Genomic DNA, 18,070 nt, shown 5'->3' with positions numbered 1-18,070 from the left:
TTGAAAAAACAATGAAAATATCTTAGAAAACAAAATAATTCCTACTGCAGAATTTCCAGGATTGAGAAATTGGGTGACCTCAAATATTTGCTGAAGGAACTGCTCAGTGTATTTTTAAGAGGTTAACCATTAAGGACTTGGAAAGAAATTAGAAGATATACATATATACATATATATATGCATATATAATATGTATTAAAATGTACATTTTTAAGCAGTTGGTAAAGAATGAATGAGAAAGAAGAACCTATTGGCTGCTGCTAGAATGGCTGTTTCCTTTTATGACCCATACTTGAAATCACCACTTCTCCCCATGTTCAATCACAAGCCTCGTTTCTATAGGAAATATTGTTACCCAATGAAAATACCTTAGATATCCTTTTATGAGTGTTTGGCCATCTTCTGACCTAACCTACAGATAATACAATTACTATTTATTTACAATTAGATACAGAATGTAACTGGTACAAACATTGACAATAAGATACAGATGTTGACCATCAAGAAATAAGAGAGGACCAAAGGAAGAAAATATAGTTCAATGGCATCTTCTGAGAGCACAAGTCCATAGAATCTGTCTAAACAAGTAACAGAGGGAAAATTTAAATATGAATATTTTTAATTGAGCAAATATAATTAGCATATACGTGACATCCTTCCAGGTGCTGGGAATATAAAATTAGGCACAGCCCTTTTTATCCCAGAGTCTTAACATCCTAATGATGCAACACAGACTACAAAGAGCCAAGCATTTTCCTTACCTAGTAAGTTAGGTAGTGACTAGTGCTACATAGCAGAGATCAGAAAATTGTTGCTGTGGAGAGCACACAGAGAGAACATGTTTTAGATTTTTCAGGTCATAGGCTTCTGTCTTGATATTTAACTGTGCCATTGTAATAGGAATGCAGTAATAAGGAACACATAAATGAGTTCATGTGACTATTTGAATAAAAGTTTATTTACAAAAATAGGTGGTTAGCGCAAACTGACCTGAGACTCGGAACGAAAAGAGTTACTACTTTAAAATAGGGGAAGAGAGAATGGCTGAGGAGAAACCAACATCGGCAGGTTGCTGAGGAGGAAGAAGTGAGTCTTGGAAGCCTTAGATCTTGGAGAAAAGTGCACAGGCAAGAAAAGCAAGAAGGAGAGCATGCAAAAAGGGAGGGTGGGGCTGGAGCAGGAAGCCAGAGGAGCAGAGGAATAGCAGGCGGGTCCCAGGGCCAGGTGGGGGTGTGGGTTGGGAGAGACAGTGGTTCTCTAACCAGTAGAGTCAGAAGCCCCAAGGCCGGGATACACACTCCAGCAAGATCCCAAAGTAGATCCTGTGCAGACTAAAGTTTGAAACCAGTATGGAGGCCCCTGGGTATCAGAAGCCCCTTGACCTTCTGTCTGGGGCAGGTGGAGAGCTGATTTGATGGAATGGCTGGCTGGCTGATGTGAAAGAATGACTTGGAGCACTATTTTGTGACTTCTCTGCAGGAGGGCAAGGAAAGGGCATGGAGACAAGGTGGAGGCCTCCAGCAATCCACTTGAAGGGGATGTGGATTTGGAGGGAAGTAAGTTGGCAACTGCTGGTCAACATCTGGATGTAGTCTGAAGGAGAGCCAGCAAGAGTTTCTTTCCCTTTGGATGTGATGTGGAGGGAGACAGGAAGGACTGGAGAATTACAGTTTGAGACCTGATCAAGGTGGAAGCTTGCTGAGTGGAGAAGTCTGTGGAGGAACAGATGGAGCTGACCAAGGGGAATGGAGCTCAGGACCATGATGTCAGTGTGGAGTACTCTACACATCTGAGAAGTCTGTAGGACACCAAGTGGAGATATTAAACAGACAGTTGAGGACATGAGTCAAGAGTTTAGGAGGGAGAATGAGCTGTTAAAAATATAAAGAGTGCCATTGAGATGGCTCGGCAGTGAGAACAATTATTGTTCTTGTAGAGGACCCAGGTTGGGTTACCAGCTCCTATATGGTGCTTACAACCATTTCTAATTCTATTTCTGGAGGATCCAATGCACTCTTCTGGCCTCTATGACACCAGGCATGCACATGATACACATATGTACATGTGGGCAAAACACTCTTACACATAAAGTAAAATAAATCAATCTGGAGCTGGATAGATGTCTTGGAGTTAAGAGCACTTGCGGCTCTTCCAAACAGCTGGGGCTCCATCCCCAGCACCCACATGGTAGCTACAACCATCTGTAACTCCAGTCCTAGAGAATACCAGTCCTCTCTGGCTTCCTCAGGACTAGGCATATCTACTTGCAGTAAAGGTCCAAACATCCATATACATAAAAATAAATAAATCTGGAAAAAAATCTAAAAAGAATAATAAATTACATGAACATGCAGAAAGTAAAGAGATTATAGAAGGCAATTATCCCAAATTTTCATTACAAAAAAATTATCTGAGAGATTAAATAATCCATATAAACTAGACCTATGATAATAACCTACTAAAATAAGTTAAAAGCAAAATTGTGGCAAAGCCAGTCACGAAAGTCCAAATATTTTATGGTTCTCCTTTCACGCAGTGTCTTGAACAATCGCATTCCCAGAGACAGAAACTATAGTGTTGGTGTCAGGGTGAAGAGAATGAACTGATTCTAGAGGTAGAAGATGCTGGCCTCACGGCAGTGCCAACATCCTGAATGCCAGTGAACAGCATGGCTAAAAATGGCTAGAATAGGAAGGTTTAGGTTATGTGTGTGTATTGCCACAAAAAAGGGGTGTGTGTGTGTGTGTGTGTGTGTGTGTGTGTGTGTGTACATGCGCATGCACATGAGAACCACCAAGTATGTGTGGAGGCTACAACTTTTGGTAGTCTCACTTTTCACCTAGTTGAGGCAAGAACTCTCTTCTTGCACATCTCTCTGCTGCTGTGCGGCTTACTCCAGGCTGGCTCTTGAGCTTGGAGGTGTTCTACTGGCTCTGCCTCCATCTTGGTGTAGCACTGCTGGCACTACAGATGCTAACCACATCTGAATGTTTACAGAGCTGCAGGATTGAAGTCAGGTGATCAGGCTTGCACCGCCAGCACTGTTACCCAATAACCCATCTCTCCAACCCACAAGAAAGTTTCTTGAAAAGGTCTTTAAGCTCACAGAGTAAATATCACACACACACATAAATAAGTTGTCCTCATGGGACTAGGAAGGAGAAAGGAGGGTGAGCTAAGACACATTTTTTTATTTTATGTTTTTTTTTTCCTATATTGTTTGCATTCTTTAATCATATGCACACATTATTTTCCCATTTAAAAATAAAATGTTTTTGAAAGAATAAGTATGGAAAGGGAGAATTTCAGTCCATGTTTCTGCTTGACTTATGCTCAAGTTCTCAAAACACTATTTTATAGAAACTGATTTCCAAGAAGCCTTCAAAGCTCTCTTTTATTATTATTACTAGAAGCCATTCCCTTGGAATCAGACACTTGTGTTTTTCCGATGGAGCTTGAAGTCAAAGCCTGGAGGGTGGGTGCATTTGGAAGGCCTCTCAGCACAGCCCTGGGCTTTGAACACCGTGCTTTCCAGCCCTCTCCATGCATCCTCGTCCAACTGGCCTCCCATCCAACATACCCGTCAGACAGCAGGGATTTATGGAAATGCTCGTGGGGGTGCCCAGAGACTGTTGGAGGATACCCATTAAGTGAAGCGGACCCACCCACAAAGCAGACCTCATGAAAATCCCAGACTGCAGCTGTTCATTGCCTGGATGCCAACCAATATGCTAAAAAGATGCCAATACCTTCACCAGAAATTTCAGGTTCCGGGCAGATATTCTAGCTTGGTAGAATTGAAAGGGACCTCAGAAATTATCCTCTTTTATATTGCAGAAAGTAAGGCCCATATACACACAACCACAGAGGGAGTCCAGCAGGGAAATAGTTGTGGCTATAAGGAAGTATGGCAAGTTCTAGATTTAAGTCTGAAGGCCTCTTCCAGAATGGGAGGCCCTGGCCTTTGGGGGCTGGGGAGAATGAGGAAGGAGGTAGCAAAGAAAGTGGAAGAAAGTGAAGCAGAGAACTCTCGGAGCTCTAGTTACATTGGCAGATACAACACAGCGCACTGAGCAAGAAGCCCGGTTTTAGCTGAATCTTTCCTGTTCACCATGAAGTCGTCCGGGCTCTTTGTTGATAGACTGCATGCTCTGTGCCAGACCTGACTGTAAGTGCTGTGGATGGAGAACTGGAGCAGACCTGCTCTGTCCTTGAAAGACTCACCGTTCAGGAGAGCAGATGGTAACCAAGCTGCTGACAGACACACACACACACAAGTCAGACACAGCATGAGATGTGGGATCGTTGGGATCCTCACTCCAGGCTCGCTGGGTTAGATTCCCTGCCAAAGGTCCTGGTAATCTGCATTTTCACAAAAGCCCAAAGTGCATCCTATGAGCAGGCCGCCAGAGTTTCACTCTAGTTCTGGCTCAAACCAGTGGTATCATCTGCCCCACAAAATGACTTATCGGGCCATTCACCTTTACCTGTTCCCCAGTCCTTGAGATAATCCACTACTCTCCCATGGCCCTATGGTGACTCTGATGTTGTCCAGGTCCTGCGCTGCAGATCACCAGGCGAAGAGCTGATTGCTCACTGACCCCCAGTCCATGCTATAGCAATTTCTCCTCCCAGAGCAAAAGGCCCCATTATTGCTTTGTCCAAACACTCTTTTTTTAAATTTTCTTTTATTTATTTTTATTTTTTTCATTTTACATACCAACCACAGTTCCCCCCCCCCCCTCCTCCAGGTCATCCCTCCCCCCCCCCCCCCCCCCACACTCCCCATCCACTCCTCAGAGAGGGCAAGGCCTCCCATGAGGAGTCAGTCAAGTCTGGCACATCAAGTTGAGGCAGGACCAAGCCCCTCCCCTCTGCATGACAAGGTATCCCACCACAAGGAATGGGCTCCAAAAAGCCAGTCCATGCACCAGCGATAAATCCTGGTCCCATTGCCAGGGACCCCACAAACAGTCCAAGCCACACAACTGTCACCCACATTCAGAAGGCCTAGTTCTGGTCCTCTGCAGGTTCCACAGCCATCAGTCCAGAGTCTGTGAGCTCCCACTAGCTTGGGTCAGCTGTCTCTATGGGTTTCCCCATCATGATCTTGACCCCCCCTGCATACAATTCCTCCTCCCTCTCTTCACCTGGACTCCAGGTGCTCGGCCCAGGGCCTAGTTGTGGATCTCTGCAACTGCTTCCATCAGGCTCCATCATGACAATTAGGGTAGTCACCAATCTGATTACAAGGGAAGGCCCATTCAGGCACACTCTCCACTATTGCTAGCAGTCTTAGGTGGGGTCATCCTTGTGGATTCCTGGGAATTTCCCTAGCACAGGGTTTTCCCCTAACTCTATGATGACTCCCTCTACAAAGATATCTCTTTCATTGCTCTCCCTCTCCATCCCATTCCCTATTCAACCATCCTGTTCCCTCATCCCCTACCCTCTCCCCATTCCCCCTCCCAGTTTACCCAGGAGATCTTATCTATTTCCACCTCCCAGGATCGTTCATGAGTGTCCCTCTTAAGTTCCTCCTTGTTAGCTATCTTCTCTGGGGTTGTGGATTGTAGCCTGGTTATCCTTTGCTTTATATCTAGTATCCACTTATGAGTGAGTACATACCATGTTTGTCTTTCTGGGTCTGGGTTACCTCACTCGGGATGATTTTTTTCTGGTTCCATACATTTGTCTAAAAATTTCATCATTTCATTGTTTTTTTTTTTGGTTTGGTTGGTTTGGTTTTTGTTTTTGTTTTGTCCAAACACTCTTTAGCCTTAATTCTCTTGAGCTATGTCATCTAGAGGGAGTACTATTTTTTCTACATTATACAAAGTTCCTGTATAGACTATCAGGTCCCAGAGGACCCTCCTTAACACAGGTGCCTGATGATCCTGGGACCTGTTGGCCACTGCCACATCACCTTGCCACTTTAGGTGCTTGACCTCGTTAGGGTAACTATTGCTGTGATGAAACACCATGACCAAAAGCAACTTGTGGAGGAAAGGGTTTATTGGGCTTATGCTTCCATGTCACTGTTCATCATCAAAGAAAGTTGGGACAGGAACTCAAGCAAGACAGGATCCTGGAGGCAGGAGCTAATGAAGAGGTCATGGAGGAATGCTGCTTACTGGCTTGCTCAACATGACTTGCTCAGCCTGTTTTCCTCTAGAACCCAGGACCAGCAGCCCAGGAATGGCCCCACCCACAAGGGACTTGGCCCTCTCTCATTAATCACTAATTAAGAAAAGGCCTTACAGGCTTGCCTACAGCCCAATCTTATGGAGGCATTTTCTTAATTAAGACTCCCTCCTCTCAGATGATGTTAATTTATGTCAAATTGGCATAAAACTAGCCAGCATAGCTCTTCACATCTGTTCAGTGCCCATACCAGGCCAGTGTGTGACTTCTTTCCTGGCCGGAGTCCTTGCCCGTCTCTACAGTCTTGTAATAATGGATGAGCTATCCCAAGTACTATTGGTCCCGTGCCTAGTATAAGAGGCCACATATCTTGAGATTAAAGCCATGAGCTAGGGTCATATCTGAATTCAATTTCTAATTTTACTCTACTTTGTGACTTAAACAAATTAACTGTTTTCTGGGTACTGTATATTTGAAAGTTTCTTGTGCACATTTTCCATAGGGTTGAGCAAAAAAAAAAAAAATACATATAAATGTTTGTGGCATAGAGGCATAGAATCTAGGCCATACAGAGCCTCTGTGTCCTGCATGAGACTTCATTTGACTTTTGCTGCACCTCACCACTCCTAGACAACTATTGTCATCATCCATTGACAAAGAGAGTGTTGGAGTGAGATGGAAGAAGTTAATACAGGAGCTGGGATCCAAACGCAGCTCCAACTGTCTAATTCACGTTCTTTCTACTTCAGCCTTTTCATCCAGTCATCCAGCCCTTAACCCTTCCCAGAGTTCCAGGTTCAATATGTAGAGAGGATAAGATTTCACCCTCCATTTACAAATGCACCTGGGTCAAGCCTCGCCTCACAGTCAGAATAGCCATTGGGCTTCTGATCTCAGTGCCAACTGAAATCTGTTTGTAATTACTGCCCAGAAGGTTGTGTTATGAAGGACTGTAAGGTCAAGTCAGGGTTCACAGAGCATCTTGATTGATTAATGGCATCAGCCATGGGAAAAGGATCCAGGAACAATGGCAGGTCCTAGAGAGCACAGCCCACCTTCTTAGGATTTTGAAGTCTTCTCAAAGCCAAGCACACTTGATAAAAGGGGAGGTCCAGGGGAGTTAAATAAAGCTGTTAAGGACCATTAGCACCTTATTAAGACCTTTTCCCAGATGTAGTCTGAAATAGCCAAAGAATACAGAACAGAGGAACATTTTGGAGAGAAAGCATAGATGTGTTCAGTGGCATTTTACTGAAGGATGAAAAACTCAGTTATGCCTGCCTCCGAGGCTTCCTGCCTGCCTCCCTCTCCCTGAACCTCCAGGTAGGTGGAGGGAGGCCATTGTGGAATTCGGAAACCTCCTTATGAAGTCCAGGGGGAGCTGATGTGTGACCTTGGGAAATGAATTCAGACTTTCAGACCTGCAGGTGTTTTTGCCTGCAAACTTTAGAAAATAACCTGCAGCCTCCAGTGCATTGTGCTCTGCAGACGTTACCTAAGGCCAAGTACAAAGAGGAGCCATTGATAACCCCAACAGAAGTAGGCATTTGACAACCTCCATTCCCTATTCCTCCCTTTTCCCCTCAAAATGCATGTTGTGATATATTGTTTGTATATATAATTGTTGTTTCAGTGTAATTTACCAATAGTGGGAGTCATTTATGTGGAATAAATAGTTACATAAGTTTGGGCAATCACATGCCGCCATATAAATAAGTACTACCCTGGAGATAAAGCATCCCCATGATAACCAAAAGTCTCGTCATGCCCTCTCCAAGCAATCTCTTAACCCTACTCCCAGGCCTTGGCAAGCACGGATCTTATTTCTACCCTTATGCTTTTACTTTTTATTGTAGCCTATTTTAAATGCATAAATCCAAAGAGCAAATAATTCTCCTGAGTTTTTCCTTCACATCCTACTCAAAATAGCTCAGCTCTGATGGCAAGCTCTCTATTCCAGGAAAATTCTTCATTAAATAAATGAATTCCATGTGCATATTAAAAAGACATTTTTGCTTCGTAGTCCTTCTATTTATAGACAGAGTCCAACCAGCAGAGGCCCTGAGTCTGTCAGGGTCTCCCTGTCTTCTTCAGCTCACACCCTCTCTCCCCCCTGCTCTGACCTGAGCATAGGGATGGCTGCAGCGGGTGGTAGTGTATAAGTAAGGAGCTGAAAGAGCCTGAGACCTGTTTCCTGAGGAGGTGTGCTTCCCATCCTGAGGGACCAGACTTCAGGATGCTCCACAATGCCTGTGGCCTTTCATAATTGTATCAGAATTGACAACAGTAGGGGCAATCAAGAGATTAGGACTTCAGATAAGGCTGAGTAGAGTTAGGTGGTCTCCAAGGTCCTTTCTGCAGGGAATCTCACAACACACAGAGATCATGCACTAATCTAAGACTATCTTTTGCTCATTTCCATGTACTAGGTTCTGGGTTAGGCATAAAACCTAAACATGAGAAGGTATTAATAATAATAATAATAATAATAATAATAATAATAATAATACTTGGTTTCTGTCCACAAAGACCTTACTCTGTAATAAAGACATGAAATGGGCAGTGGAGGATATGGCTGGGTGGGAGATAAATGGCTTTGATGGTGCAGTTCAAAGCAATGCAGTTTGAATCTAATTTGGTCACTTGCTGATTGTATGACCATGGGTATGTTGTTTCACTTCTCTAAGCTTTGATGGTCTCACCTGTTACCTAGAAATTATACCCACTCTCATTCCAGACGGCTGCAATGAAAGTGGGTGGGGATTATCCAGCCTATCATATCCAGTCTGTCGTATTCAGACTAAGAAAGGAATGCTTCCTCCTTATGCCCTGTACTCATTATGTTTTTCCAAAGAAATAGAGCCCATGGGAAGCAGATAGATGATAGGTAAGTAGATAGATAGATAGATAGATAGATAGATAGATAGATAGATATAGATATAGATATAGATAGATAGGTGATAGATTAGGTAGATAGGTACATATAGAGATAGGTAGACTATAGATAGATAATAGTAAATAGATGATAGATATAGAAATATAAACAGATTACATACATACATAGATGATAGAATATGAGGGGGTACTTGTTATAAAGAATAGGCTCATGTCATTATGGAGTCTGTAAAGTCCCACAGTCTGCAGTCAGTAAGCTGGAACCTCAGGAAAGACAATGGTTCCAGTTCAGTCTGAAAACCAGAGGATCTGGAGAGTCCTTGCTGTCAGTTACAGTCTGGACAGCAACTTGAGACCTAAAAAGAGCCTTTTTTTTTTTTTCAGTTTGAGCCTGAAAAGCCCAAAGAGAGAATGCCCTGTTCCAGCAGTCAAGCAGGAGGATGCCTGTGTTGGCTTGTGTTCTGTCGACTCTACAGACTAGAGTCATTTTGGAAGAGGGAAGCTCAATTGAAAAAATGCCCCCACCAGACTGGCCTGTGGGCAGGCCTACAGCGTATTTTTTTGATTGATGATTGATGTGGAAGGGCCCTGCTCACTGTGGGTGGTGCCACCTCTGGGCTGGTGGTCCTGGTGTGTATAAAAAAAAAATGAGCAAGCAAGGAGGAGTGAGCCAGTAGGCAGCCTTCCTTTGTGACCTCTGCTTCATTTTGTGCCCAAACTTGCTGGGATGATGTACTAAAAACTATAATATGAAATAAACCCTTTCCTCCCCAAGCTGCTTTCCATCATGGTGTCTCATCACAGCCGTAGAAACTCTAAGAAAATGCCCTTACTCACATTTGTGTGCTGTTCTTTAGCCAACTGGTCAAGGCCCTTTCACGTTGCTTGGTCTATCAGATCAAATATTAAATATGACTCTTAACTGGAACCACCCATATGAACACACCCAGAAGAGTGTTTCACCAAGGACCTGGATACTCTATGGTCCTGTCAAAACAGAATACCCTCTAAGAAAGAAATTGGCAATCTAAAGGGAAATTGTACAAAAGAGTGATTTAAGCATGAGAAGGATTAATTGGCTGCAGGGCATGGAGGGGTAACGCTCAGACTTTCCATAGCTCCACCTGCATCATCTCCTAGGATTCTGTTTCTTCCTGCAGGAGAGTCCTGGGTGGAAGTCATTCACTTTTTAGAGGTCTCAGCTGCACCTCAAGATAGAGCACTTCACTGGACATGGTAGTGCATGCCTTTAATCCCAGCATTCAGGAGGCAGAGGCAGGTAGATCTCTGTGAGTTCAAGGCCAACCTGGTCTACAGAGCGAGTTCCAGGACAGCTAGGGCTACACAGAGAAACCCTGTCTCAAAAAAAAACAAACACAAAAAGAGATAGAGCACCTCATCTTTTACCTTGTATTAGCATCCCTGTTTCCATTCTGCTTGTCTGTAGACTTCATGCAGACTTTGTCAATGACTGATACATGCTAGGTGTCTACAACAAGGTTGGGAATCAGGCAACAGTGACTATGCAAATATGAAATCTAATGCAACCATATCATGCAGCAGATAACACAGTGGAGGCTGAATACTTATTTGTTCTTTCTGTCAGCATCTGAGTCCCTGCTGTGTCCTGTGACAAGTCAAGCCAAATATATACGGAAGCAAGATAGCATGTATGCTCAGAAACCTCATGTTGACATAATAGGGTGAGAAAAACTCCTACTATGTGCAACGCTCTTTATGTACATCATTTACCATATATTACCAGTGTCTGTTTATTCATCCACCCATTCATTTAAAGTTATTAATGAGCAGTAAGAGTTTCAGTACTGGCTGTTGGTTCCAGAGATTCGCTGATCCCAAGCAAAAGAGGCAGGGTTTTTAATGCAGAGTTCACAGTCTAACAGGAAACACAAACAAACATAGAAAAAGACAATTGTGACATTAACAGGAATCAAAGCAGAAAGTAAAGATTAACTTCCCAAGGGACACAGAAGGTTTGATAGTGTTTGAGCTAAGAATTTAAGGCAAAGTGCATGGTGGTTAATCAAAAATGCCCGAGAACACCAAAAACTGAAGATACTCATCTTGGGTGATGAAATGGCCGTGCAAAGGACTGGGCATGTGAGGAATATGAGCAAACAAAAGCTTTCCTTTTGTGACAAAAATCCCCTGTAGTTTGGTGTTGTCAGAATACTACCCTAAAGCAGAATGGGCACCACTGCCCACTGCGGTCTGCCTCCAATCCTTTATTGGACACCCACCTGGTTAAATACAACTGTGGCCAAAAGCCAACAGTTCCCAACAGTCATCACTCAGGAGCTCATGCCCCCTTGGGATGTGACTGCTGAATCCAGGAATGCTGGAAGGCAGGGTACTATCTTCTACCACCATGCATACTTTCTGGCCATGTGGCCATTTTCTTGGCAATCATTATCACAGAGGCATGGGAATCTATCAGACAACTGCATTGGGAGCGTCACAGCCTCGTCTTTGTTACTAGTAATCAAAACTGGCTTGTCTAGACTCAGTTCCTCTCAGTTCATAATCCTTATTTTGACTGATGGCTTACTGCCTGCAGGCACCATACTGGGCAGGCAACATAAAACCAGTTGGTCTTCAGAACACTTCAGGGGACATGGATGCTTGTGCTGGTGTTCTCATTTCATAACTGTGGAAACTGAGGCTCACGAGTGATGCACTGAGTCACACAGGGAGGATCAAAATACAGTCCAGAGCTCACCAAGCTCAACTTTTCACTCTCTGCCAACACCCTTCTCCCATCAGGAGCAAATGCTGTTCAGCTGCATGTGAATGGGTTAGCTCTGACAGTGGAGCTAACCTTGCCTGCTAAGTAACAGCACAAAATCTGTATTCAGAGAAACCTGGGTTCAAGGCCAGCAGTGGGGCCTTGGCCTGGGATTCTGCCTGCTCTGTTCTGTAAAGTAGAGTGTTGATGCTCCCTGATTTGAAGTTTATCAGAGTGATATGCATATGGAATATAAAGTAGTGGTTGTTAGGTAATAAATTCCTAAGGACAGTATGACGTCAGTTGATCCTTGCCTGTACAATGTTAGTTGACTTATTTATGAGGAAAAGCATAAGGCAGTGTTAAATTTCCTCTAATATCATTCACTTGAGAACTCACCAGGAAAAAAGGGGTATATTCTCATTTATTCCACTCTTCGGAGAAAAGACTGTTTTCCCAGTGAAATCCACTATGTATGGCCTAATAAATGCTGCCCTCATCACTGGACTTTTCTGAAAACCTCAGAGCTTTTTCAAGGCCCCATGTGTGAGCCTGGACCTGAGTCCACCTGCATCTTATTCCTAAAACACCCTCTTCCTGTGCTATCCTCTTAAGATCTTAGGTGAGATGGTGTAGATGTTATGTTTCGGTTTCCTCTTTGGCTGGATAGCGTTGTATAATGTTGGCCTGATGTCCACTAGGCTAGTGCTGAATACCAGCTCTGTGATCTAGGACAAGTTAGTTCATCCTCTGGACTTCAACGTACATGTGTTAGATGGTAACAACTTGTGGGCCAATTTTAAAAGTCAAATGAGAAAACTCATCTGAATTATTTAACTGAGTACTTTGATAGAAAATATTTGTTTTTGGTGCTGAGGATGGAACCCAGAGCCTTGTGCATACCAAGCACTTTCTCGGCTGAGCTATATCCTAGCCATGTGTTCAGTCACTGTTATGAGTATTTTCTAGCTCACCGGTCTTTACTTTCTGGGGTGCTTTTAAACACACCCTGGTCAAGGACATGTCCTTTTCTGCTGGATAGCTGAGAACTGGAACCTGGGAAGAAAGTGGCCTGGTTCAGGTCAGAACTGGTAGAGCCAGGGTCTGAATCCTGAGGCCACAGGGAATGGCTATGCCATGGTGTTGGTCTTCCTTCTAACACCCAGTTCTGCTGTTCCGTGGAGTACTGCTGGGAAGGCTTCAGTCCGCATCAGTTGCTCAACTCGCATGTACTGAAGTCAGCTAAATGTTCAGCAAAGCAGTAGCTCTTGAAAAGGGTACATTCAGAGCAGGATAGTTTCACACTGATGTTGTCTGAGTGGTTAAATTCCCAATCTTTGGAATGAGGCTTGACTTCAACTTAACCCTCTGCCATTAGCAGTCTAGGCCCTGGAGGACCCTTCATCTCTCTAAGGTTCAGTTTCTTCATACATAAAATGAGGCCACGGTAGGACCTACCACTTCTAGAGCGTTTCGTCTAATTCAAGCACATAGAAATCTTAAACAAATGCTGACTAGCGGTGTTATCATCGATCCCTCCCTTTAATTGGTGCCTACCGCTCTTGGGCTTTGAGGGCGGTGGGGAAACAAGCTCCTTTATCTGAACCACAAACCCAGAGTCCATCCCAACCCTCTCCTTAGCCTAGCGTTCCCCTTGCTTAACCACATCTGCCACACAAGTGAGCCGACAGTAGAACACCTCACCTACTAATGGGTGAAGGCCTCTCTAACAGGCCCGAGCACGGCAGACGTGGTGCTGGCAAGTTTCGCCCTTCCTCCCTCCCTCTTCTTGTTGAGCCATTAGATAACATTCCTAAAGCTAGCCCCCAAGTCTTTTCCCTTGTTTGCCTATTGACTCATTCCTGAGACTAAACTCCAAGGTCCAGCAATCAAAATTCATTATTTAGCTCCACTGGCTAAACTGTCCAATCACAGTACTTACCAACTCATCCCAGCACAGACTTCCTATTTTCTCCTTAAAAACCACTTCTTCAGAAACACCTGCTACTGCCTTTACCTGATCCAGAGGCAGCTCCCCCATCACTCTCTGGGGTAATAAATCTTTGGGCTGAGAATGTGGTGTCTGGATGTGTCCTATGCCAACTCCGAGACCCCTTACAGTGATACTTTGGTGAGTCCACAAAAAAGGCACTCTTGAAAAAAAATCTTTTTTTTTTTTAAATTTTAGGTGTATGAGTGCTTTGCCATCATGTGTGTATGTGTGTCACATGTGTACCTCGTGCACTTGGAGACCAGAAGAGGGGGTTGGATGGCCTGGAACTGGAATTACAGCTGGTTATGAGCTGCCACCTGGGTACTAGGGACTGAATCTGGGTCTTCTGCAAGAGCAGCAAGAGCTCTTAAGCACAGAGCCATTTCTTTGGCCCCTGTGAAGACTTTCTTAATGAATATTCTGGATTTAAAAAGAGACTATCCGGCCAGGCAGTGGTGGCGCACACCTTTAATCCCAGCACTCGGGAGGCAGAGGCAGGTGGATCTCTGTGAGTTCGAGGCCAGCTTGGTCTACAGAGCTAGTCCAGGGCAGGCTCCAAAGCTACAGAGAAACCCTGTCTCGAAAAACAAAACAAAACAAAACAAAAAAAAAAAAAAAGAGAGACTATCCATGGTGAACAGAGGAATATGATCTCCTGCCCATTGACCATTCTCCCTCGATAGTTAGTGCCAAGCTCCTTTGGCTCTTCATGAACACTGCCTTACTCAACCAGAATGCCTTTCGCTTCCCTTCCTCATCACTGTCTCACCTATGACTCAGCCTTCAAGCCTCACAGGAAGTGACACGTGCATCCCCATGTCCTAGCAGCACCCTGTACTACTATCTAATAATGCCAGTCGCAATTTCTCTTTAAATGGTTCTCTCCATCCAGGTTGTAAGATGTCTGTCTCTCCCAGTAGGATCATAAGCTTTACATGCATGTCTACCATGTTGTTCAACACTGTGTCTCAGGTTTCTAGCAGGCACTAAATGGATGGAAGTATTTGACTGGATCTGTACAGCAACTTTGTAAAAATGAAAAGACCCCATCGTCTCAGTTTTAGAGATGGAGAAATGAAGGTGGAGATGTTAAGAAACATGACATGCTCAATGTCATCCAGGAAATCACTGAGTAGGTGAGACTCTCTGCCCAATACACTTTCAGCCATTTCATCCTTTGTCTTTACATTTCATCTTTGTGGGTTTCTGAAAATCGCAAGCTCGGTAGCCAGCAGCCAAGCAGGGCAAGAGCAATGCTTCTGAACATATGAGGCTTCCCTCCTCCGTCCATGGGAGACCTTTGCAAGGCAAGTTTACCTTCAAATAGATAGAGGAAATAAACATTTCTCCAGGTTGGATGGAGACCATTACGGTGGCTACTTAGATTAAAGCTCCGAAGCAGTGTCCAGGCTGACCCCATCTTTCCATAGCATGAGTCTCAGGCCATGCTCTGGAGCCTTGCAAGGAGGCACACAAGGAATTAGTTCCCAGTCCCCTGGCTCCCAGGCAGCCTGGATGGCTGAAACCTGAGAGGCTTCCTGAACTTGGAGGAGAGGTCAGTCACCAAATGCTGCATTGTCCACTGAACACTACCACACTGCAACCCCAGAGGCTCAGGGGCAATACTGTTCTCTTACAGCCAAGCATTTTACATTATTCAAAGAGCTTCCATAAACAGCCGTGTCTTCCTTTGAACCTGCCATTTGTGATGTTGGTTTTTAATTAAATTAAATTAAAACTAAAAAGTATGGAAACAAGAAATGCAGCAGAAATGGTTAATATCACGGGATCTGATACCAAGTGGGTTTCAGTTCCACTTAGGTTACCCCGTAGAATTACCTAACTAGTCATCACAGTGATGCAGATAAAGTATCTGACTCATTCAGTAGTCAGTCCATGTGAACAGAGTGTGAGACCGAATTCCTGGATCCCATTTCTTGGTGCAGGAGCAGTGAGGCTCACCCCCAAAGATCCTCTCCTCAGTTCATCTCCACAGCTTAACAGCAGCCTGAATAAATATTGTAGAATGGATCAATAACCCAGTGAACCTCTGTCCCACCATGGCACCAAGTAACCTTTCTCACTCCCCTGATTTAGAACCTGAATGCTTCTGGAATAACAGGTTGTCATGCTGTGATGAATCATGAACCAGTAGACCAGAGTGCTTTCAGAGTGGTCGGGTTTAAAGACATATCCTTCCTGAAACATTGAGGAACGTGAACTAAAGACGGGCTGGCTCTTGATGAATCCCACACACAGCCTGACAAGGTGAATGGCAGACTCATCAAATTGGCCCTTGGCAGAGGCACTCTGGGAGTTCTTATTTACCAGCCTCTGCAGACCTGTCTGTCTGTCCACAGCAGCTTTAGCCTCTGATTGGGGAAGCCTGAGCCAGGCAACCAGGGGGTCCTGAAGATTGGAGTCAGCTTGCTAAGCTGTCAGCTAGAGAGATGGGGGATATTGAATTCATCAGTCATGCTGACAGGGGGTGCGAGAGGGGGCAGGAGCTCCCAGAGTACTGAGGAAACCCTGAACACAGGGGAGCTGAGAAGAATAACTAGCTAGGTTTTGAGCAGGGTGACCCCTTGAGCCAGATTAACAATCCGCAGATTCCTGGGTTTTGTTTCAAATTGCACTAAATGATGAATGGAAAATGTTGGCCTTTGGTCATCCCTCAAATCTCCTTTTAAAAAGCTTCGAACACTTATATACCATTTTTATGATATTCTTATATATTCTTGGTGCTGTAGAAAAGTTTGATTTTCAACCACTGGATATTCTGTTACTCTCTGGGAAAGGGGGCAAGAAATTGGAGTTTATGTCCCACCTGTTTTATGGCATGCTTGCATGTGCAGCTACCATTCCATGCACTTCTCTGAGAACAGACAAGAATGTTTCCCAAATTGTAGACAAGAAAAGAGGAGCAGAGAGGAGATTAGCATGCCAAGTCCTCTCACAAGACAAGGACAGAAGCAGAATTTCAACTGAAAACCAAACAACACTGGAGTGGGGTCAGTCTATGCTCTACCCACTGGACCTTGGCTCCAAAAAGCAGAAACAACAACAACAAAAAAAAACTAGTTTGGCCTATTGTTCACTTGTTGATATGAGTGATAAAACTTCCACTGGTTAATTTTGAGCTGAATTGTTTCCCTCTCTGCATGTTGGCTTAAGTCTTGTTAAGACATCTAACTTATTCTGCAGGTCAGTTACCTTAGATCCTTGGTGCCAGAAGGAGCATTAGCCTAGTGTGTCTCTTTAGGAGTCCCTCACAAAGCCTGCCTAGGCCTGGTCCACACTAGCGGCCATCAAACACCATGTTCTGGATTCTAAGAGCCATAACAACTTGGAGTTCTTCTTTCTCCAGTTGCAGTGTCTCCCCTATTTGGCATGGAGGGAGGGGTGAGGAGGGAGTTTTTACAGTGGGAGGTGAGAGCTGACCTAAGGCCCTTCTAGCTGTGATGCTTGGGGATGCTGCAGGTCAGCGTGTATCTCCCCTTCTCCTGTTTCAGCCCACGTTCAAAGATTGGCTGCCACTTTCAGGGTAATGATCCTCAACTATGGATGAGGAAGGGACTCTGGGCTCAATCTATCAGTGGTTGTGTCTTGAGCCAGCTAGTATTTGTGTGAACTTGACTCAAGCTAGCATCATCTGAGAAGAGGGGACTTCAATTCAAAAATTGCCTCCATAAGATCTGGCTTCAGGCAAGTCTGTTGGGCATTTTTCTTAATTAGTGGTTGATGTGGGAGGGCCCAGGCCACTGTGAGTGGTTTCACTTCTTGGCTGGTGGTCCTGGGTTCTATGGGAAAGTAGCAGCACAAACCATGAGGAGCAAGCCAGTAAGCAGCACCCCTCCATGGCCTCTGCAGCAGCTCCTGCCTCCAGGTTCCTGCCCTGCTTGAGTTCCTTCCTGACTTCCTTCCATGATGAACAGTGATGTGGAAGAGTAAGCCAGATAAAGCCTTTCTTGGTCATAGAGTTTTATCACAGCAATAGCAGCCCTAACTAGGACAAATCTCATCTCTTTTATCCTTGCTTTGTAGCCAACTCTCTGTTTACCTTTGTCCAGTTCATCCTTTCCTTCTTTGTGCCTAAAGTGCTGCAAAGTTATTCTTGTCAATAAAGTTGTTTTAGACAGAGAGAACAATATAAGAACAGGCATGGGCAGTAGAAACAACTTTGGCCTTAAAGACTTGGAGTCAAAGATTAGGGTTCAAGTCCCATGCCTCCAACTTCTGAGCTGGTAATGGTTAACAGATTTATGTAACATTTTTAGGCACGGATACTTCTC

Source organism: Onychomys torridus, chromosome 2 (assembly GCF_903995425.1).
Source record: "Onychomys torridus chromosome 2, mOncTor1.1, whole genome shotgun sequence".
NCBI lineage: Eukaryota > Metazoa > Chordata > Mammalia > Rodentia > Cricetidae > Onychomys > Onychomys torridus.
This window is presented reverse-complemented; position numbering follows the sequence as displayed.